We start from the raw sequence: 24,858 nt of genomic DNA on the forward strand, positions 1-24,858 counted from the left end.
AGCTCTTAAAAAATCACCCTTTATAAAGGTCCAAGAGCCTAGATTTAAGTCCGACTGGAAGATTTTTTAACATGTCGTAAGAAATCCGGTCAAAGCTAGGGGTTTTACCTTTCATTGAGGTGAGTGTTGAATTAAACTCATCGTATGTTATTGGGAATTCTAGTGTTTTTGCTGTGGGAGATGGATTACAATGGTATGTTGAGTCAAAATATCTCAGTTTTTCAGAAACGAAGCGTTGGTGAAAGTTTGTGTCGCTGGAGTATTGGGACCAATTTGAAGCAAAACGATTTGCAATTTCGAATGGGTGAGAAATAGAGTTGCCATTTTACACCAAAAGTTTAATTTGGGAGGGAGTGTAGGGTCCTACCAGCATTTTGATATTGGACCAAATTTGTTTTGGATTACTAGATGGGTTTGTATTATTAGCTAAATTTTCAAAGTTTGAGCGCTTAGCTTCTTTCAATTTTCTCCTAAAGGTGGCATTGGCATTTTTGTAACTGATGAGATTAGCTGTAGACCGACCGCCTAGTGGTTTGGGGGATGGCATAATGGACAGCTAAGCGTATACATTTTTGGATAGAAGAGGCTTTGCTGCGACGCCAAATATTAGTACTTTCGCCAGTCAGCTCTTTTCAAAATGAACTTCGGTTTTGGGAGGTTTTAATGTTAGGTTGTTGTGGAGAAAAAGTTGTCAGAATAGGGAAGTGGTCGCTACAATAGAGATCTTAAAGAGTTTTGCTGGAAAGTTTGGGTGCCAATGAGGCAGATCTGGCAATGACATCGATATGGGTAAGGCTTTGATGCGTGGATAAGTGAGTTGGTTGACCGTCATTCAAAAAGTCTAGATTGTTGTATAAAATTACGTCTTCAACAGATTTGCCCCTTCTGTTGACGGTGGGTGAGCCCCACATTGGGCTCCAAGCATTTAAATCTCCCAACAGAATGATTGGCGTACTGTAACTGTTCAAAATGTTATTAATATCTCTAGCAGTGAAATGCTGCTGAGGTGGAATGTACATTGAGATAATGGTGAATTTATAGCTTAAGATTACTTCGATTACTATAGAGGAAACATCTGAGTTGACAGCAATAAGTTTGTGAGGGATTGACTTTTTAATAAGTACACCTATACCTTGCTTTTTATTAGTGTTGGAAGGCAGGTTGTGAAAGTAGCTGTGATATTGTTTAGGGGCGTTGGCGGATTTATTGAATGCCACATGAGTTTCTGCAAGAGATATCAAAGATGGGTTATATTCTTTAATTAGAATTTGAAGGTGATCGTAATTATTGTAATAGCCTTTGATATTCCACTGTAAGATGGAGAAAATTTTGGTGAGAACTGAAAGAGCTAAAGCTATTTATTTATTTATTTTTTTTTTTCTATTGAGTTAGTCATATCAGTATTGGGTGCTAATGAAGAGTTTAATTGTAGAGTTGAGTTATTGAGAAATTCGGAGGGAAAGAAGTTAGAATGAGTTAAATTAATTTCTGTCGGTGAGTTTAAAGTTGTGTTTGGTTGAGTAGAAGAGCTTTCGTGCCTGTTGGTTTCTGAGTAAGTTTTTAGTGAATTTTTATCTGAGATCGTTTGTGTGAAGTTTGAGTGCGGAGAGAGGCTGGTTTGTGATCTTAGGCTTGAATTGTTGTTGGTAGGTGAGTGTTCATTAAAACTGGTTTTTGAGTGATTTATTGGTGGAGTCATTTCTATGGTCGTTTGTGTGGGGTTTGAGTTAGAAGTGAAAGAGGAGGTAGAAGGAACTGATGATTGTAATTCAGCTTTTTGTTGTGGATATGTAATTTTTGGAGTTTTGACAGGTTGTTTGACATTTATTTCTTTACTTTTTTCCTGAACATATGTTTCTTTAAGATGGTAGAAAATGAATTAGAAGAGATGATCGGTAAAGGTGTTATATTACTTTCGTTATAAAATTTTATTGCATCGCGCATAGTGCATTTTCTTTCGGTTTTGATGCGTAATATTTCTTTTGATTGGGTGTATTTCGGGCATGAATTTGACGTGATCATTTGCGCAGTTAACGCAGTATTTACGTGTGCAAGCTTCGGGGTCGTGCGGGGGGAGGCCACACGTGTCGCAAATGAAGGCATTATTGCAGCGTTTGGTTGTATGACCAAGCTTTTGACATTTTTTGCATCTCATTGGATTGGGTATGTACAACCTAACACGGGCTGAATGCCACGAGACTTGAACAGAGCTAGGTAGGTGGTAGCGGTCAAATGTTAACAGGCATACACCAGTTGGTTGGGGTTTATTAGTTATTAATTTGGTAAATTTAAAAACTGCGATCACACCATGATCACTTAAGTTGGGAAAATTTCTTCTTCGGCTATGTCATTGAGGCATGGAGCAAAGATTGTCCCTCTCGTAGAGTTTAGGTTGGTGTGATATTTAACTTCTACATCACAGAGGCCTGCTAATCTTTTGGTATCAAGAAATTTTTTTGCGATCGTGGTGTTTTTTACTAGAAGCAGGAGGCTGCCGTCACGTAATTCGGATATAGACACGATGTCATTACAAATCACTTGTAGAGATTTTTGCACTGCAAAACACGAGAATTTCGTTAGGGGTTTGTTGGGTTCAAGTGAAGATATCACCAAATATTTTGGGTTTTCTTTTTGTATTTTTGGTAACTCGGGAAAAACGTTTAATTGGTTTTCAGTTGGTTTTTTCCTTTTCGGTTGGGGGCTAACAGCAAGCGGGGCAAATCTGTTATCCTCTAAAAAGGGGGGCCCAGGGGCAATTGTGTATCACTTTGTCACTCACTGAATCGAAATATTATTTAATACGAAACGTAAAATAAATTGAAATCGCTGAAATAAGAATGGCGACACAAAAGCTACGCTAAACTCAAGCAAAAGGAAAGTCACAGAGAGAAACTACGTGCACACACGAAGAATAGTAGTCGGTGACTGAAAATGTTATATCTACCACTCTCTCGAAGCACCCGTTATAGGTATATACTTGTAGTTGTTTTTTTTTATAGGCATTGGGGTCGTGGGGACGATCGTCATACTCCATGGAAAGTAATATTTTCTTGGCAAACAAACGTGTGGTTTTATTTCTGAAAAAAAAAAAACAGCAGTAAAAAGAATTAAATTGGAAACCAAGTAAATTGGACTGTTAACGTAGAAGTACATACAGTGCACTCGGGAAAACGTCAACGCTCGTTTACGTCAATATCCCGAAACGTCAACCCTTTTTATACTCTCGCAACAAAGTTGCTAAGGAGAGTATTATAGTTTTGTTCACATAACGGTTGTTTGTAAGTCCTAAAACTAAAAGAGTCAGATATAGGGTTATATATACCAAAGTGATCAGGGTGACAAGTAGAGTTGAAATCCGGATGTCTGTCTGTCCATCCGTCCGTCCGTCTGTCCGTCCGTGCAAGCTGTAACTTGAGTCAAAATCGAGATATCATGATGAAACTTGGTACACGTATTTCTTGGCTCCATAAGAAAGTTAAGTTCGAAGATGGGCAAAATCGGCCCACTGCCACGCCCACAAAATGGCGAAAATCGAAAACCTATAAAGTGTCATAACTAAGCCATAAATAAAGATATTAAAGTGAAATTTGGCACAAAGGATCGCATTAGGGAGGGGCATAATTGGACGTAATTTTTTTGGAAAAGTGGGCTTGGTACCGCCCCCTACTAAGTTTTTTGTACATATCTCGGAAACTACTTTTGCTATGTCAACCAAACTCTATAGAGTCATTTCCTTCAGGCATTTCCATATACAGTTCAAAAATGGAAGAAATCGGATAATAACCACGCCCACCTCCCATACAAAGGTTATATTGAAAATCACTAAAAGTGCGTTAACCGACTAACAAAAAACGTCAGAAACACTAAATTTTACGGAAGAAATGGCAGAAGGAAGCTGCACCCAGGCTTTTTTTAAATTGAAAATGGGCGTGGCGTCGCCCACTTATGCACCATTTTACAGCAAAATAAAAAAATATGTAAATGACGGATAATGAAATCTCGATTATTACTTTATCATGCGAGAGTATAAAATGTTCGGTGACACCCGAACTTAGCCCTTCCTTACTTGTTTTATATTGCCGACTCTAAAACGTCAACCCAACCACAAAGCTCTGAAACGTCAACTCTGAATAAAACAAAATTTTTAATTTATCAGCAGTTAAAATACATAAATTTGTTCACACACACATTTATTTTATGAAATCATTTCTGAAATTGGCCTTTCCCCTTATAAGTAGAGTAGAAAAGCAGTTGCACTGCACGTATTATCTTTTTATTCAAGTTCAGTTGATTTTTTCTTCTCGTAAGTAAAGGAGAAGATCGTTAATAACAAATTTTTCGGTCCATGAAAAAGAAGGACATTAAGAGCATCAGAGTTGCCGAAAATGGAGAAACGTATGTATCAGTGGTTTGTTAAGCAGGAATTTACAAAAAAGAGTTCGCCTGCTTAAAATAACTGAAAAGCTATCTTCGCAACCTTTTACAGTGAAGCTGAAGAAAACAAACGAAAAAATGGGTCTTACCAGTGGTTCCCAAACTTATTTTGTCTACTGCCCACTTTGAGAATAAATTTTTTTATCGCCCCCATTTTTTCATCTATTTATAAACCACTATAACTTCAAATTAAATTAATTAATTATTGTGACCTATATACATATGTATATTAACAGAGAATTCTAAACGAAACTTTTACTACAACCCGCAACTTGAAACCGGAGCGCCATCCGTAGCAACTGAAATAACATTTTTCAAAGAAATCTCTTTCTCATCGCAAAACTTTTCCAATACAGTACGAACTCGGTAATCGCAACTAATAGAAATCTAGGTAGTTGCACTTATTGAGTTTGTTGCACCCGGCGAGGAAAAATATATAACAAGAAATATGACAAATGAAAATCGTTTTATGATATAGAAAGCTTATTTTTTTATTAAAAATTTTATTTTTTAAACATATCAGGTATTATTGTCTGCACTTTCTACTTATTAAGGGTTTTTATTACAGCCCTTTCACGAAGTTCCTTCAGAAATATAATGTCTTTTATTGGAATATCGTTTTCCTCAGCCCACTGAATGCATGTGTTAAAAGATTGCATAGCAACTGATCCTTTTATTTTAGGATGTGGAATAACATCCGCTTCGCTATCATCAGAATTTTCAATTTCTACGGCTTCTTTATCCACTTCTTGATAAGCAGCACTTTCGTGCATCCCTTCATTTTGCTCTTCATTTGTAAACGAATCATTTGGTGCAAGTTCTTGGAGCATTGATACAAGGATTGCGCGTTCATTTTCAATTTCTCTTTTTAGAATGCTGAGAGGAATATCGTCCTCTTCACTCCACTCAACATCTGGTTTCATTAACATATTCCAGCACTTGCGAATGGAGCTTGCTGACACTTTTTCCCATGAACTTGCAAGAATACAGATAGCATGTCTTAAGTTGAATTCCTTTATTTTTTCTTCAAGATGAGTGGTTTTATTCCCTATTAAATGCTCCAAAAGACTTTTTTGTAATAGACTTTTGTTAAGTTAATAACGTTTTGGTCCATTGGTTGGAGAATCGCGGTACAGTTAGGTGAAAGACACATAACGGTTATCATTCCATCATCACTTTTCATCTCATTTCTTTAGGATGACACGGGGCGTTATCGAAGACCAACAGGGCTTTTTTGGGAAGTCCCTTGGATTCTAGAAATTCGCGTACCTATAACAATCCAAAAAAATACAAATAAATTTTAAACAAAAATTCAATACATTTGGTATTTCTCACCTCAGGAACAAACGTATGATGAAACCAGTCTTCGAAAAACAAATAAGTCATCCACGAGTTCTTGTTAGCCTTGTAGACAACGGGCATTTTTTGAAAATTTTTGAATGTTCTAGGGTTTTTTGCTTTTCCAATGACAAAGAGCTTAACTTTGTGCGTACCCGAAGCATTTGTGCATGCGAGAAATGTTATTCTTTCCTTACTTTCCGACCAGGAGCAGATGATTCCTTGAAGAGCACCAACGTTTTATCTGGCATCTGCCTGAAAAACAATCCGGACTCGGCTGCATTATAAATTTGTTCTGCTGAAAGATCAAGCTCCTTGATTTTATTTCTAAAACGTATTACAAATGGGTCGATGGACGCTGTCTTATTGGAAAGCTTCTCTCCACAAATTTTCAAGTGGCGGAGGCCATATCGCTTTTTGAAATTAGATACCCAACCATTACCTGCATGAAAACATCCTGTCTTTTCTTTTATTTTCTCATGGAGCTTGCGAGCTTTTGCTTGGACGATATCGATGGATATAGGCACATTTTCACTCCTTTGTTTCAAAAACCACTTGTAGAGAGCCTTTTCCATTCTTGGGAATTCACAAGATTTTAAGGTTTGCCGTTTTCCTGGCCCAGCTTCCATATTTGTGGCATATTTAAGTATATAAGCTTTTTTCTTCTTTATTCTCGTTATTGTCGACTTGTGAACTTTATGATCAATACAAAGAGCTTTTGTCGATACACCACTTTCTAGTTTATTTAAAATTTCAGTTTTTTCTTTAATTGTTAGTTTTATTAATTTTTTTGTGACCACCATGACTTTTACACATAAAACACTACCGGCGTGTTGCAAAATAAACTGATAATGAAAGTAATTTGTTAACAATTGCTCTTAACACACACACAAAAACAGCAAAGTCGACAGAGCAACGGTAAAATAACGATCAGTTTGTGAATACATAACAAAAAAAACGCCATAAGATGAAACCGACAAAAAAAGAACTGAAGCAAAACATATTTAGATGTAAAGTTGCTGTTATTGAGGTCAAGATTTTTGAGTAGTTGCACTTATAAAGGTTACAATGCTTTTTATTGAATATGTTTTCGCATTTGTATCGGCCTCTAAATTTCTAGCAAATAATAGTTCTTCACATATTTTCTTATTTTTAATAAACCTCACGTAAGACAACAACAATGCTTCATTAGTTGGTAAAGTGGACTCATCGAGCTGAATTGAGAATTGACTTGTCCTCAGGTGATCGCACAATGATTCTTCAATGTTTTCAGCCATTTCATCAATTCGTCTTTGCACAGAGTTATTACTCAAAGGAATTTTTCGGATAATTGCTGGCAATATTAATTCTTCTCCGATGTTATGTAGTTTGCCTTTTTGAGCAATTAACAAAGAGATATTGTACGAAGATCGAAGTCCGTCGCCATCTTGCTTAGCAGCCAGCAAAAATAGTTTTGCTACACTTGGCTGAGTATTATGCTTCTTCTTTAGATCTTGAAAATATGCTACATTCTTGTCTTTCTTATCTGGATGCATTTTATTCAAATGATCTTGCAGTCTTGAAGGCTTCATTGCTTCATTCGAAAACGTTTTTAGATATAGAAGACACAAAGACAACAATGGGTTTGTGGGATTTTCAATGAATCCAAATTTAATATATTCCGCACAGCATTGCCGTATCTTCCTTTTTAATTCCGACATTGTTTTGCTTTGAGAAATACGTTCAACTTCCCGAGTAGTGTAAAGGAGGTGTATGTACTGCTCATCTATTGCGCGCAAAATCACAAATGAAAATAAAATAAATATTACATTGTTTATATAGGAATGCTTAAGCAGCACGCACCAATGGAATAAAACAAACATGCATAAACTCGTTTATCTCATACGACGCTCAATCGTATGCAACAAGTCCGAACAAGTATTCAATGAACCAGCCGATTGATACAGGAATGCACAATTTGGGTTACTTAACAAAAACTTGTTAAAACATGGTAGATATCTGTTGGAGCAATAAGCGTTTTTTTGCTTTATTTTATTATTTAAAAAATGCGGGGGTGTAAAATAATTAATGTGCAATGCGCTCCTATTCCTGGTTTATTATCGAGTGATTTATTTGCAAAATTCTTCATATGTAGTACTTATATACATAATTACTCTTTAGGAGATTTGAGCATTGACATAAGTAACGAAAATTATGAGTACAATATGTGCATTAGGGTGTGTCATTCTGAGGCAACCTTTTTTTTTTCAACTGAAAAACAGGCTCAAAACTTTCGAAAATGTGTAAAAAAAAGTCACTCAAAAGATGAGCTCTTAATATTAATATTAAGAGGTGCCTATTTCAAATTTTCTGTTTTCTATATAAATTACATGAAAAAAAATCATTTTTTTTTTGTGATGGTTATTGTGCGGAGGTTTTATATGTGCCCCGATAGCTGCCAGTAGGGATGGTAAACTCGATTCCGATTCTACTCGAAAATCGAGTTTTCTCGTAAAATAATCGATTTTTCGATTCTTAATCGACTTCGACTACTGGAGATCGATTTTTAAAAATCGATTATTTAACGAAAAAACTCGATTCTCGGGTAGAATCGGAATCGATTTTACCATCCCTACTGGTCGCCGTCGCGTGCACATTAAAACCTCCGCACAATAACCACCACAAAAAAAAAATTTTTTTTTTTTGTTTCAATATCTTTTTTTATTTATTGAATCTGCTTTTTGTTTTGAAAGCCTAACAATAAGTAATAAAATCTTAAACCTATTTAAAAACTAGACACGCTCAAGCAAATGATTTTGGTGATACATTGCTCCTCAGTACGCGGGCATATCTCTTCTTTTCAGGCGTGTTTGATTGCAGGAATGTACCAAAGCATTAGCCAAAGGGTTTGGGTGATCACGGAGTTTACATATATATTTAATTCTGCTGTCTTCTACTTCTTTCCTTACCATAGAAATACCAAGGTCTTTATGGATATTCTCATTACACATGTACCATGGTGAACACGTGATTGATCTAAGCATTTTTGATTGGAGCCTTTGTATTATGTCTATATTAGTTGCACAGGTCGTACCCCACAGTTGAATGCCATACATCCAAATCGGCTATATGACCGCATTATATAAAAGCACTTTGTTGTCTAGGCTAAGTTTGGAGTTTTTATTTAATAGCCAATTTAAATTTGCAGCTCTTATCTTCATGCAAGTTATTTTCCCACATATGTATATGTTTTTTCCACGTAAGTCTTCTATCTAGGTAAATACCAAGATAGGTTACTTCATTCGCTTGGGGTACTAAAATTGTTAATTTTTATTGCCAGACACATTTTTGGCCTAAGCGAAAATGTAACATGCTTACACTTTTGTTCATTTACCTTTATACGCCAGTTAGCTAGCCATTCTTCGACAAACTTTAAGTGCTCGGCTAATATTCTTGATGCTACTCGTATTATGTGGCATTTGTTACGGCTCACTATAGCTGTGTCGTCCGCAAAAGTGGAAGTTAATACATTGTTAGCTGTTGGAAGATCTGCTGTATATATGATGTATAGTGTTGGGCCTAGAACACTGCCCTGGGTACACCAGCCCTTATCTGTCTTTCATCAGATATGAAATCTCCCACTTTTACCATAAATTTTCTATTTTTTAAATACGATTCCAATGTTTTATATAATTTTGAAGGTAGAATATTTTTAATCTTGTATCAAAGGCCCTCATGCCATACCTTATCAAACGCCTGAGCCACGTCTAGAAATATAGCTGAACAGTACTCTCTGTGCTCAAATGCTTTTCTTATTTCGTTAGTAATTCTATTTACTTGCTCAATCGTGCTATGTTTTTCACGAAACCCAAATTGGTGCGTTGGTATTATATTATTTTCGTGGAGGAAAGGAGTCATCTTTGATAGTAACAATTTTTAATTTTTCAAATATCTTAGAAAGACAGGATAGAAGACTGATTGGTCTGTATGAAGACGGCTGTGTTAAGTCTTTCCCAGGTTTGTCTATCAAGATGATCTGCGACTTTTTCCACGAATTTGGATAGTGTCCGAGATTAAGAATTGCATTGAAGAGCAAAGAGAGCACCTTTACGGCAATATTTGGTAACTCAACTAGCATTTTAGGGGTAATATTATCATGTCCCGGTGATTTTTTGGGGTTAAGCTCTTTTATTATTCTAGTAGCTTCAGAAGTAGAAGTCCTAATAGACACATGCGACTCTTTTGCGGTATTGGGCAAGGTTGGCAACTCAAATTTGTTCTTTGGGCAATTGGGTTGAAATGATTTTTTTTCTATGTTATTTATATGGAAAACAGAAAATTTGAAATAGGCACCTCTTAATATTAATATTAGGAGCTCATCTTTTGAGTGACTTTTTTTTACACATTTTCGAAAGCTTTAAGCCTGTTTTTCAATTGAAAAAAAAGGTTGCCTCAGAATGGCACACCCTAATGTGCATGTATACATGTGTGTATAAATCAGTGAAGCGCTTTACCTAGCCCGCGGGCGGCCGACTTTATTGCTCTCTTACAGATTCGCTCACACGTATTAGTCAAGCGCTCTCTATACATTGTGGAAAATTAATGTGCATTTGAAAATCACTTGATCAACGACTGTTGACTGCTACGCATGTAATTTGTGTGTGCGCGCTGATTAACAATTTTACTATGTTTAATATTGAGTGGGAAAACAAGTTTTTGGTTTCCGAAAACTTTTTCGGTAATGCTGAGTGTTTAGTTTGTAAACACATAACTAAACGAAATAGGGAGTACTATGTTAAAATGCAATATAGCGGAAACCATTCTATTTATGACTCGGTAACGGGCAGTTCTAGAGAATTATTTATATGCCAGCTAAAAAAACCGTTTTATGAGCAATTCATTACGATTCATTGGGGGAAAACTCAAGCGTTCGTTATGCTCAACGAAAGGCTAGTTTTGCTGTTGCTTTAGAGCTGGCAAAGCAGGGAAGACCATTCGAGGACGCAGTTTTTTTAAAGATATGTGTCAAAAGGTTTTTCAATGTTTCAGTACTATAGGTCAGGAAGTTTTCGCTGCTATCAGTTCAATACCTTTATCACGGACAACTATAACTCGACGCACTGAAGTAATAGGCCGACATATTTATAATATGACTATGCGAAGGGTGCAAGAAAGCAAGTATTTTCCATATGTATTGACGAGAGTACAGATATATGCGATGTGAACCAATTAATTATTTATGTAAAAACGGTAGATGAAAACTTAGATACAAAAGTGGACTTGCTTTCGGTTGTATCTATGCATGGCCATGTGACTGGCAACTTCGTTTAAAGTTTTGCGGCTCCGAACTAGATTTAGATAAGTTGGTTCAAAACCATGAAAATATTGATTTTTAGTTTTTTGATACAGCCGTTTAGGTGAAAACTTCAACATAAATTCAATACTTAAAATTTTTTGAATTTTAATTCCTTTTTGACACGTGAATTGTCTTTATTTTTGTAATTGATAAAAAATTAATAGGAATTTCATTAATTTCACAATTTTGTAAAAGTTGTCGAATCACTTTCAAATTTTTTTTATATTAATTAATACTAAAGTTTTGTATTTTTTTGGGTGTAGCAGCAAGCTCTCTCATACTCCAACACAAGATGAAAAGAGATTTATACAATAATAACAATGTATTACTTTTATCCGGAGCACGGGTCACTGTCATTAGGGTGAACCAACAATATCTACGAATACTAATAACTATTACAATGCGAAAGAGTGTATGTTGCCTTTTTATTTGTTTGTTTGTGTCTACTTTTATTATGAATCGGAGCGACCGATTGACATGATTTTAATTTTTTCTATATTCAATAAAATAGGACAGATATATGAACTACGCGGAGAGAAATATGGAACCGAGTTTGAGCAATCTTTTAATTCATATTAGTTGATGTTCACAAGTTGTTGTTGAAAATCGAGAGCTCATGCAGTCGTTGTCTAAGAGGCCTTCAGCTAAATAAAATTACAAATAACCCCCCAGGCCTCTACACAACGTCCCTATTTTCTTTCTGGGTCTCTTACCGCCCCCCTTGACACCTTCAGCGCCCACAAGAGGGCGTTATTGCCCACTTTGGGAAAGACTGGTCTATACAATGCTGATAAATCTAGATGGTTTTGGAAAATTTTGCCAGAAAAGTCTTACGTATCAAGTGCCAAAAAGACTGCTCCAGGCGTAAAAACTGAAAAACGAGTCACTTTTTATACTCTTGCAACCAGTTGCTACAGAGTATTATAGATTTGTTTACCTAACAGTTGTACGTGTCACCTAAAACTAATCGAGATAGATATAGTATTATATTATATATATGTATGAGGGCGCACCCTGATAGTGTGTGATATTGGTATGCGTGTGTGAGTGTATGCGTATACAGTTTAGGAAATTTCATTAGAAGATTAAGTCTGCCGTCGTAAATTGCGATAAAATCGCTGAATTGGTCGAAAGAGACCGGCATAGTAGCAGCCGTAGCATCGATCAAGAGCTGGGCATAAGTCATCAAAAATTCATTTAAATTTCAATTAAAAAAAAAAATAAAATACAAATACCGCAAGACTCTTTTGACAACCCATTATAAATGATCAGGGTGACGGGAAAAGTTGAAATCGGGTTGACTCTCTGTCTGTCCGTCCGTGCAAGCTTTAATCTGCGTAGAAACTTGGTGTAAAGGTTCCTTAGTACAAAAACAGGGATGGATGTAATCGGACCACTGTCACGCCCACAAATTGCCATAAACCGAAAACACATAAAGTGCCATGACTAATTTTTAAAAAATTTAATGTACATATATACTATACATCCTAAACTATTAAAGCTAAAACAATCGAATTCGCCTGTCACGAATTATGCAAAAACGCTGAAATCGGATGGAAATCTCACTCTCCATATAACGGTATTGTTCAAAACTACTAAAAGCGCGATAAATCAATAACTAAACTAACTAACATAATTTAACATTTAGAAACATAATTTTGTTTGGCATAAATTTGCCGCTGGAATGGTATGACAAAGTTTTAAAAGGGCCGGGGTGAAAATTTTACGACGCACATAGGAGCATTTTCCTTCAAAAACCGCACAAAAGTCAGAATTACAAACATCTGCGATCCTAATCAAAATTGATTTTTTTAGTACCCAAGTAACCTTACTATAATGAACCGATTAAATGAATGAGCTTCAGACCGCTATATTGCCACACAAGTAGTCGAAACCTATACTTCGTTCAGTAAGCACGTCCTTATTTCAGATACCCTCTATTGTTCTCAAAATTGCAAGTGGTTTTTAAACATTTTCCCTATCTTCCCCCCCCCCTTTAAAAAATGTGCGTTAAATTAGGTTGGTCACTTGCATAAAAGGAGTACTGCTTTTATTTATTTATTTTAATTAAATACTGAAATTCTGCTAAATTATTCTATACGAGTGATATATAGATGGTATAAGGGGGCTCTATCGGAGCCGGTGTGAAAATTGGACAATGGGTGTTGCACCGCCCACTTTCTGGTGAAATCCCATATCTTGGAACCGACTGACCGATTTCGACAAAATTCGGAACGTAACATTTCATATTCCTATGTTACTCTGTGAAAATGAGCGAAATCGGACTACAACCACTCCTACTCCCAATATAACACAATTTAAAATTCCGTTTGATTCTATCACTTTCCAGTGCACAAATAAAAAATTAATTAATATAACGGAATAAAATTTTGCGCCAATAATTCCCTTAATGTAAGTCTTTTGGCCAATAATTGTGCAAATCCAACGAAAGCTGTTCAAGCCTCTGGGTACCGAATATGTGGACCCGATACCAATAATTGACTTTTGACCGAAAATATCGTTCAATGTGTGATATATGAAATTGAAATTCACACAGAATCCTCTTCTGTCAATAGTATTTCATTATGGGTTGAATCGGGTCAATACTTTCCTGAGCCCCATATACCTAATACAAATGATATATCATCAATAAAAATTGCAGAACATGTTTTATTCATAACAGTGTGTCTTTGCGCCTAAAATAGATGCAATTGCGCGAAAACTTGACTATAACTATTACCAAGATTTTCCGACATCCACTTGACCTTTCTCCATATGATTGGTGATTGTATGTAAGGTACCTAAATTAAACCGAGGGAACATTATTTTGAAGATGTGGCATTTTGTAGTTTGTGGGATGAGCAAAAATAGACCAAATCTTGTCGGCGCTACACCCTACTCAAATATATTCAATATAAAACGTTTGGTTGCACCCGAACTTAGTCTTCCTTACCTGTTTTATTTTAATATATTGCATTATTATATTAAGTCATGCATTTTTATTCATTTAAATAATTTTGTCCGGTATTTGAGACCAAATGCTCCTATGAGCGACGGCCGTGGCACCGCCAATTTTTATTAAAATCCCATGTGTCGGAACCCAACTGATCGATTTCAACATAATTTGGTACATAGCATTTTTTTATATTCCCATAAAACATTGTGAAAATGAGCTAAATCGGATAATAACCCCGCCTACTTCCCACACAGCCAATTTTAAATTTTTCTTGATTCGATCAGTTTCCAGTACACAAATCGAGAAGGAATTAATATAAAGAAATAAAAATTTACAAATAATGTCCTTAGTGAATGCCACCTTAATTGTTCAAGTCCAACTAAAACTGTTCAAGCCACTAGGTACCGAATATTTGGACCCCGGTACTTATAGGTGGCTTTTTTTTCGAAAATATCGGTCATTGTTTGAGATTTATAATTAAAATTCAGGAATAGTACTTCCCTGACAATGGTTTGTCTGTATGTTCAAAATGGGTTGAATTGGACCAATGGTTCCCTGAATCTCCATATACCTAATATAAAGATTTTCGAACTTCTGGATGACTTTGTACCGCATATATCGGCCAATATGAGAGTTATCTCAATGAAAATGAGCTAGCGTGTTTTACTCATAACAGTGTATCTTTGTGCTTACAAAAAATAAATTTTAGCGAAAACTTGACTTACCCCCCATATAACTAATACCAGTATTTTCGAACATCCAGCTATCTTTACTCTATATCAGTGTTTCCCAAAGTAGGCGATAACGCCCCCTTGTGGGCGCTGCGGGTGTCAAGGGGGGCGGTAAGAGACCCAGAAAGAAAATAGGGGCGTTGTGTAGAGGCCTGGGGGGTTATTTGTAATTTTATTAAGCTAGGAGGCCTCTTAGACAACGAATACATGAGCTCTCGACTCTCAACAACAACTTGTGAACATCAACTAACTCAAACTCGGTTCTATATTTCTCTCCTCGTAGTTCATATATCTGTCCTATTTTATTGAATATAGAAAAAATGAAAATCATGTCAATCGGTCGCTCCGTTTCATAACGGGGCATCTCGACAGGATAAAATTTATAGAATGCTAACTGTCAGACGTATTGCTGTTGCCATTGCCAAATCTGTATGCGGGCATTTGCTTTCATAATATAATCATTTGCGCAAAGGTGTAGGGTAGGTAGGTTCGAGCTGATGTAGCGCACGTTTTGAGTTTTTGAACTATATTATCCGAAATATTCCTTTGATCACCTGAGGACAAGCCAATTCTCAATTCAGCTCCATGAGTCCACTTTACCAACTAATGAAGCATTGTTGTTGTCTTACGTGAGGTTTATTAAAGATGAGAAAATATGTGAAGAACTATTATTTGCTAGAAATTTAGAGACCGATACAAAAGGCGAAACCATATTCAATATATTGGAAAAGTTTTGCGATGAGAAAGAGATTCCTTTGAAAAATATTATTTCAGTTGCTACGGATGGCGCTCCGGCTATGATAAGGTGCCATAAAGGCTTAATACTCGTAGCGCACTTAAAAAATAAAATTCCAGAAAGGTCTGGTGCCAATATTTCAGCAAGCAAATCCTCCAGCTTTCATATCTGCAGAAAGCACAATTGCTCCTTTCCCTCCCTTTACATGTTTAACGTCCAAATCCCACACACTAATACTTTAAAAATACTAGGCCTAATATTTGATAAGACTTTGTCATACAAAGAACATTGTAAGTCTGTTAGATTAAGCTTATTATCTAGGCTTAATATCATAAAATTTTTGTCTTCTAAATATAGCTTATGTCACTCAAACACAATTGTTAATGTAACAAAAGCCTTATTGTTATCTAAGATTGACCATGGACTGTCGATATACGGGCACTGTGCTAAAACCCATATCAAACTTATTTTTCCACCATACCACGCGGCAGCTAGAAGGAGTATTCGAGCCTTTCCTACTTCGCCAATAAAAGCCATTTTACCGGAAGCTGGACTACCAAATATTGCGCAAAGAACCGCACGAAACACGATGATGCTCATTCCAAAGATATTTCAGGCCAGAAACGAATTGCTGCTTACACAGGTTAGAACAGCTTTAAAACACACTAATGTAAGCCGCAAGCCATCTACGATATCACGTTGCCTATCTATTGCGAAACAACTTAACATCGTCGCAACTCCATCTTTAGTTGAAACAGCAATATCCCCATCCTACTCTTCACTTACAACATCACTTATTACCACTTAACAACAACACCGCAAACAGTCTACAAGCAACAACGAATACCAACAACTACATAACAAAGCCTTAGAGCATTACAACAAAACTTGGGAAGTTGTGTATACAGACGGATCTAAATCCGACACAGGTACTGCGTTTGCTGTGACAAATAAGCTAGGTTCCACCATTGCTGTATATTCTCTGCCACCGTACTGCTCGGTATTCACAGCCGAAGCAGCTGCAATACTTGAAGCGGTACTTTTTGCCTCCCGCAATGGAAAGAAAACGGTCATTTGTACCGATAGCAAATCCGCCATCGATGCTATTTTCAACCAATCAAATTGCATACCAATGATCCAAAAAATCCGTAACATTATTATGCAGCATAGCAATGTAATCAAAATAATGTGGGTACCTGCCCACATAGGGATTCGTGGAAATGAAACTGCAGATAGAAGAGCGAAGGCAGCCTGTTGCGAGCCTCTGTATATATATGAACACTTCACCGACAGAGATATACGCAAGCTTGTAAAACAATCTATTAGTATCATCTTTTCAAGTGAGTGGAGAGATTACAAACACCATTATAAAGACTGTAACCCTACTGGGTCGAAACCATATTACGGCACTAGCTGTCCTACTAGGAATATAGCAACATTTACCCGTCTGCGAATTGGTCACACACTTGCAACACATGCGCATCTCTTGAATGGCACTACCAAACCAAACTGCCCGCATTGTGGATCCTCCGATTTTAACGTGATGCACATCCTCGACAACTGCCCAGACCTGCAACAGATACGACTTTCTTTGTTCAATAACACTAAACCATCTGACTATCTCAAAACGACAAATGACCGTAGTATTAACCTTATTGCAAAATTTGTAGCACTCTCTAAATTAAATATATAAAAATACATAAGTATAACCACTACCCTTAAGATCTTAAAAATAGATATATCATTATTTCTTCTTCTTAAAACGATCATGATCTCATATACTGTCATAACCACCTAGAACTTAATGTATACTTAAGCCGAAGGCCCTGGCAGCCAGTGCTTTAGCTCGTAAGTGAGGTAATTATTTATAATTGTTTCTCTTTTAAATAAATAAATAAAAAATAAATAAAAATTATTCTTCAAAATCTAGATCGTCACCCTCAAAGACAACACCTTTGCCCCCAATATACTTCTGTAAATTTTTCCAATCCTGGACACAATTGTCAAGGTCAATTCCTGGAATAATCTTCAATGCACGTACCGATTCACGTTTAATGTCTACAATTGACTCAAAATGGTTTCGTGACCTGGTAATTAGATAGATTTACCCAAAGATATACTCGTAGATTTACTTATAGTTTACCCAAAGTTTCACGTCAATTCAAACAATTCTCGCAACTGTCATGATACGATTGGAACCGAAGCCAGCCATACCGTTTACTCGATCGGGATTGCCGAAGAACAGATTGTTTAACAATGTGGTCTATGCTGAACTGAATTGATTTGATTGTGTTTTTAGCACGACTGTTTGTTCTTACTCATTGCAGTTCTCTGATTTGTACGGATCCTTCCGATATTTCAACGATTCCCATATAATCTCTGACTTTTAATCGTCGATCAAGCACCAATTCTTAGAAACAGAAATCATAACAACCTAGAAAAAGAAGATTCTAATCAATGGGTTTTTGCGCCAAATTTAACTTAAAAAGTCTTACTATGTATGTTTTACCCACAGTAGTATGAACGAAAGACGTGTAAGTTGTACTATTTATAACTCAAGATCGACCAACTGGTTGTCCTAATTTCTGGAATTTTCGAACTTTTACGGCAAATTGAAATTTTTTTTGGAAAATTCAATTGTTTATTCTAAAAAATATAATTTCTCTGATGTTACAGCAGAAAAACTCTGAAACATGAATAGTAATTAATCACATGTTGTTAACGATTAATCATTTAATTTATATGATTTATACTGTACAATTTGGCATCACCATTATCCAGGTACACGCTGCCCTATCTGGTTTAAATTTGAGTTGATTTGCAAATTTTCTTATTTTTTATTTTAAAACTATAGGCAAGTTTATTTTAGAATAAACATTTGAATTTTACAAAAAAAAATTCAATTTGCCGTAAAAGTTCGAAAATTCCAGAAATTACCCAGAAGTTAACTTTAACCTTGAATAACTTTTAAAGGAGTGGGAATATAGAAAAATTGTCCAGACTTTTTTATGGAGCATTCAATTCTGTACAAGAATATGACTTTTTTATTCCAACAAACGAGAAAGTTCCAGAAAAAAATATGCGCAGAAAGTGGCAAAATCCCATGTAATTTCAATGGGAAATGTATCGTGTTTTGGGGCAAGGTTTATTATGAAAATTAAGGGCTTTTTATGGTCTGATATTTTTTTTAGATGAAAAACTAAAAGTTTAGGGGGCGTCTCGTCAAAATTTGGTAAATAACGGACACCCTAATGTACATAAACGGAAAGACATAACATTCTTAACAATTATTTGTTTATCCCACAGAAGGTCATAACGGAAGCCTTTTTTTGAAAAATCGCGCTCAATTTTGCGATTGAGCAATGCGATATAAAAAAATGCAGATATTTTTTTAGAGGATTTACAAGGTCAATAAACGTAATTTAGCATAATAAACGTAATTTAGCCTTTATTCTGTCAATATTGTGATATAAACCTTTAATAATTGTAAATACATACAAGCATACAAGTAAATGTAAGCCAAATTTCACACACATACGATTCCTCTGGTGCTTTAAGTAGATTACTGTGATCTCTTAATATCTTCCTTTTAATTTTTGCGTTGGTTTTTTATTCCAATAAAATAAAAGCTAAAACAGCGGAACTGATTGTAAAATTAATTTAATTTAATTTTTAATTTCACTCAAGCCTTTTAGCCTTTAGAGTATGCCAACTTATGACAAAAAATTGCTAAAATCCAACCAAAACTGTTCAAGACCCGAGGTACCAAATATGTGGACCCCGGTATCTATAGTTGACTTTTGATCGAGCCCCTATATACCTAATATAAAGATTTCCGAACTTCGTGCTGACTTTATGCTGGATATATCGGCCAATATTTGAGTTATCTCAACGAAAATATCAGAACGTATTTTACTCATAATGTGCCTAAAATGGATACAAATGGGCGAACCTAGGACCTAGCCCCCATATAACTATGTTTTCAAACATCTGGCCGATTTTGTATAATGATTTTGGTTTTTCTAACTCTTATGCCGAATTTATGTATATGTATGTATATTCAGTGTATAAGTTATTGTGTATGTACTATATCTATATATGTATATACAAGAAATTCGTGTTAGTTACACCATTTATAAATCAAGAACGGCTGAACCTATTTCGGTAAAAACTGGTGGAGAGATAGCTCAGAACCTGGGTATTGTGCTCCTGAACCAGGCTAAAAAAAATTGCTAAATATTGGGAATGGTAGAATAGAACTGTAACCAAATACTAGGTGCAATGGATTAAAACTGGCTCAGTAATTCAAAAGTATTTTTCCCCCAGAAACGAATGCTTTATTAACACCCGAAATGCTTTTTGATTAATTTTTTTGTAAACTAACAGAAGTTGCTTCACCCAAATGCTATATCTTCTTTACTAATAGTTATAATCTAACTAATAGAAATCATATACATAGACGGTATTAGTAGTACATACTATCCATATATCAGCCACAGTAAAACGTGGTTGGGTCCGCTAGTGTATATATAAAATTGCTGAGATTCCGATCCTCTGGTTGACGTTATACATCATAAGGTATTTCCCTGGCTTTGATTCCTGCAATTTGCAAGAGTATAAAATGTTCGGTTGCACCCGAACTTAGTCTTTTCTTACTTATTTCGATTCGTTTTTCTCCAACGTTGGTCCATCGAAGGCAGGTTTTATATAAATGCTTTGGCTTATTTTGGTATAAGTAAATTAATAATTAAAAGAATATATGAGTTTCTATATATTTTCTACCACTTAGTATCTAAATTTACCTATTTCCAATTGATTTTCTTGAGTCTCGTCTTTGACTTTGATTTTGATGCTGATGCATAAATCTCTCTTTGTATTTATGCCGTGTTACTTTAAGTTTGTACTTAAATTTAACAGAATTTATGCACTCCTTATATGCTTTTTGGGTATAATTATTATTTGATTATATAGTATGTGTACGCTTAGTGTTTGCAAAATGTGCATGCTACTTTTTGTTTTGTTTAACATTGGATTTTTAGAGCAAGTAATTTTTTTCACAGTTTCTGTTCATATTGGCTCTGAGATTTGTTATTTATTTCTTTGTTTTTTTTTTTTTTTAAGTTATTCGTACTTTTAATAATTTACTGCTTCTCCTAATTGTTCTTAATTTTGCACGCTTCATGTATTTTTATGTAAGTTTATTTTGTCATTAAATAAAGGCGAAGCTAAGGCACCACGTTTCCCATTCGCAAAATAATGTCAAGTTTAATGTTGAAGCTTCGTCTTCATTTTGGGAATAATAAATAAATTGCAATTTTTGTTTTAATTTAACTCCCTTTGTTTAGTTTTTGTATCTTTGATTATGTTTGTTTATTTCTTTCACTTTGTTTGTTACTTTTGTTTATATGTTTATTGAACTAACTTTTGGTATTTCGAAATAATTGAAATATGAATTTATTGCTTTTTAATTTAAATTAGGGATCTGTGGCATATTTTTGTGGGTTAGATTTTTTATATTTAATATTTTTGGTTAGTGTGTTGCTATTATTTGCTGTTTCCTTCGTGGTACTCTCTTTTTACACATTTTTACACAACTCATACGCATCCTGATGAATATGCTTTATATATTTACATTGGTATATATGTATGTGTGGTAAACTTTTTGTCGCTATACAAACATCCTGTATCACTACACGATAATCTCTGATTACCGAAATTATGGCGGCTTTTGATATTTATCTCTAGCTTACTTATTTTTTATGACATTCTATTTCTTATATGTTATAATTCACGAGTTATTTACTTCATGTCTCAGTCTTCTTTCATATTTTGTTGTTATTGCTGTGGTTTGGATTTTGGCGCTTTTTCGTACGCAAATTATTTGATATATTGATAGGTTTGGTGGCCGGTTAATAAATATCCTTATATTGTATTTAATGTTATATTATTATTTTAATACTTTTGTTATTTAATAAATTATTTATGTGACTTATGTAATCGTTGTATGCCTATCCTTAATGCTATACTACATTGTTTTTGTCTTTTAGGTGTAGTCTTTATACATCGCTTCAGTGTGTGTGTTTGTTTCGTGCTAAGTTCAGATATGCCAATTAAGTTTGCAGCTTAAGTTTTTCGTTTGAAATTGAAGTTAATTACAGCCTCGCTTTCGGGAATATAGTCATCAAAATGTATGTTATGAGTTATTTTATTATATTGAGTTTGTATATGGTTTTTATTTATAATTACAGTTATTTATGTTATTCTACTTTTGTTTTTGCGAGTTTAATTTCTTTGTCTGGTGATTTAGCCTAATTATATTTTAAAATATTAAAACTTTAACTAAACCAGTATCAATACAAATAATCGTTCGAATTTGATAGGTTGATTTGGTGTGTTGCTTTCTGTTTCCTGTAACTATGTCTTTCTGGTAGTTGTCATTATGTGGTTTATTATTTTGTATTTTATAAATTTTAGCAAACGCTAGCTGTATGGTAAATGGTATTTAAAACTGTATGTGCCGGTGTCAGTGTGTTTGTCCTCAATTATATTACGCGGTATTTTGAAAATTTCAAGGGCTTCGGATGTGGCACTAATTTTTTGTTGTTCGAAAATCGCCCGAAGTCGGCGCTTTTTTGTAATATGCTGAATTTCTGTCTTTACTATAAATTTTCTCTCCCTAGCTTCTACAGTTCAAACCGAAATTATGTTGGTGTTTTCTGTTGAATTAGTGTATACTCGCAGCTTAATTCTGTGCTTAACTCTATACTAGATTTATCTGTTATAAAAATAAATATGGTATTTATTTACGAGCTATTTACAGTATGTTATGCTTTTTTTATGAAAATGTTCTCTGAATATTCTTTAAAGAACTGACGTACGAAGGAAAACGAAAAAAACACTATTTCAAAAACAAATATGTACTTTTGGTACTAAGATAATTATGTTGCGTTGGTTTAATTCTTTTAAAGTAAAAATACTTTTACTTCTCCTGTTTTATTGGTAGGTTTTTATGTTATTGTTTTTCGTTTATTATGCAAGGAATGTTAACATTGTTCGTTATTTAAATATTTAGAGTTGAGGTTACATTCCCAGAGGGCGCTCTATTTAGTAATTCATTGGAGAATTTTTATATTGTTTAAGTTGTATTTCGCTTTTCAACCACAAATGTTGATTTTAAATATGTTGAATGTTGGTCTGAAAAAAAATGTATATATAGATCAGTTCGTAACTTTTACAGTAGTATTAATAAGCAGTTTAGAGCATGTCTAAATAGGTAATAATAATAAGACAATGTGTGATTAAAATGTAACTAACTAATAATAAATGAAAATTTAATTTCTGTAAATATTTCTAAGGAAAGAAAGCCAAAATAAGTATCTTTGGATTTAACTGGATTTTATGTTGAATAAATAGTAAAAAGCTAGAGTACCCTTCACAATTAAAGAAGCTACCATACAAGAATTGAGGTAGTTCGTTCAGTTTGTTTGTTTGATATACTTGTAGTAGTCCGATTTTAAAATTTCTTCAAATATTTGAGGGTTCTCTAAGCCTGAGCCCACACCTGATTAGTCAAAAACGTCTTTAACTAATAAGACACAAAAACGTTTTGTGCTATAACCCACACCAAGCGGAGCATAATGCGACATTTTGTCTCTTTTCTCGCTTGGTGTGCATTGAAATAAAACGAAAAAAGAAGGAAATGAATATTTTCAATAATTATAATTTGCATAACTCCTGCAAAAAGATTTTTTATAACATTTTGCCTATGAAAAACAACGGTGAGTATTTTTTTGTCTTGTCTTGTCCGTTCCATTCGGTGTGGGTTACGCCGTAGCTCAGCATGTATTGTTCGGCAACAAGGACAGCTTTTTTGAATTTGGTATGAGTTGGCTGTATGACAATACATAAGAAGTTTGTTCTTCAAACAAATCACAGCTCGAACATGCGTTTTAGTTTCGTTTTGTTCGGTGTGGGTTGCCACATATGAAGCTATGGGCAGTTGTCATATGAGACAAGAAAAACTGTTTTGACTAACCCAGTGTGGGTTCAGCCTTAGACAACATTCCATGTTAAGTTTCGAGAAGATATCTCGTCAACATTTTTTTCAGAGATTGTTGGTTGATTGATTGGGTGTTGCTTTGGTGGGTTCTTTCGGTTTCCTGTACCTATGTCTGCTTGATTTGTAGTAGTTGTTATTGTGTGGTATGCGTCGAGGTTTACTTGCAATATGCAGAATTTCAGGATTTTCTTTTCGATTTTTCTGCCTATTTTCTACAGTTCAAACCGAAATTATGTTAGTGCTTTCTATTGCGTTAGGGTCAACTCGCAGCTTAATGCTGTGCTTGACTCTAGACTAGTTTTTTCTGTATAAATATTGTATTTGTATTTGTAGGCTATTTAATCATTTAATATTTTTTAAAGTCTTAACACATGAAAGATATAGGTGTTCCAAATTTTGTAAAGATATGTACATATATCGTCTAGTGGTCGAGAGAGGCGAACGTAGCTAAACAACTTAGTGCGTCACACTGATAATTAATATATATGATACTTCATAGAAAAACTTAAAATTTACGATTTAGGCTCCATTAATTCTTTCAGGACCACACCTCTCTAACTTGATTCGGTAAAAAGATATTGAAAGTTGCTTATAAGCGTTTCGGGCCCATGATATAAATACATGCAAAGAAAAAATATATACATACAGGGATTTTTCTTTGTTTATCATAAACATATATGTTTGTTTTATACTCGTATTTTAAGAAATTGGATTATAACCACGCCCACCTCCCATACAAAGGTTATATTGAAAATCACTAAAAGTGCTTTAACCGACTAACAAAAAATGTCAGAAACACTAAATTTTACGGAAGAAATGGCAGAAGGAAGCTGCACCCAGGCTTTTTTTTTAATTGAAAATGGCGTGGCGTCGCCCACTTATCGACCAAAAACCATATTCCAGGAACTACTAATCTAATTAATTTTACAGCAAAATAAAAAAAATATGTAAATGACGGATAATGAAATCTCGATTATCACTTTATTATGCGAGAGTATAAAATGTTCGGTGACACCCGAACTTAGCCCTTCCTTACTTGTTTCATATCGCTTTGAGTTGGGGGTTCACATTTTATTTCATAGGATTCCCTGTCAAGCTTTTTCAAATCCGACCCAGACTTTAATTCACACTTACCCATTCGACTTTTTCGGACCATGCCGATGTAAAATATTTCCATTTCTTTTAGATCCACAACTGAGCTTATCTGTATATTCTATGACCTGCACATCAATGCTTTGGTGTTCATCTTGAGGTAGATTGTTGAAAATT

The 24,858-nt window shown here is 34.8% G+C and overlaps 1 protein-coding gene across 1 annotated transcript in view; it reads right to left on the reverse strand.

Moving 5' to 3' along the window:
• The window catches only part of LOC105227024 (uncharacterized), a 227,674-nt gene that overhangs the window by 187,912 nt on the left and 14,904 nt on the right, over window positions 1–24,858 (reverse strand). Inside the window, exon 3 of the mRNA XM_049460180.1 lies at window positions 20,333–22,724. The gene's annotated coding sequence lies outside the window, so the exon portion shown is untranslated. The remainder of the gene's footprint in view (window positions 1–20,332; window positions 22,725–24,858) is intronic.

The sequence above is a fragment of the Bactrocera dorsalis genome, chromosome 6, assembly GCF_023373825.1.
Source record: "Bactrocera dorsalis isolate Fly_Bdor chromosome 6, ASM2337382v1, whole genome shotgun sequence".
NCBI classification, from domain to species: Eukaryota; Metazoa; Arthropoda; class Insecta; order Diptera; family Tephritidae; genus Bactrocera; species Bactrocera dorsalis.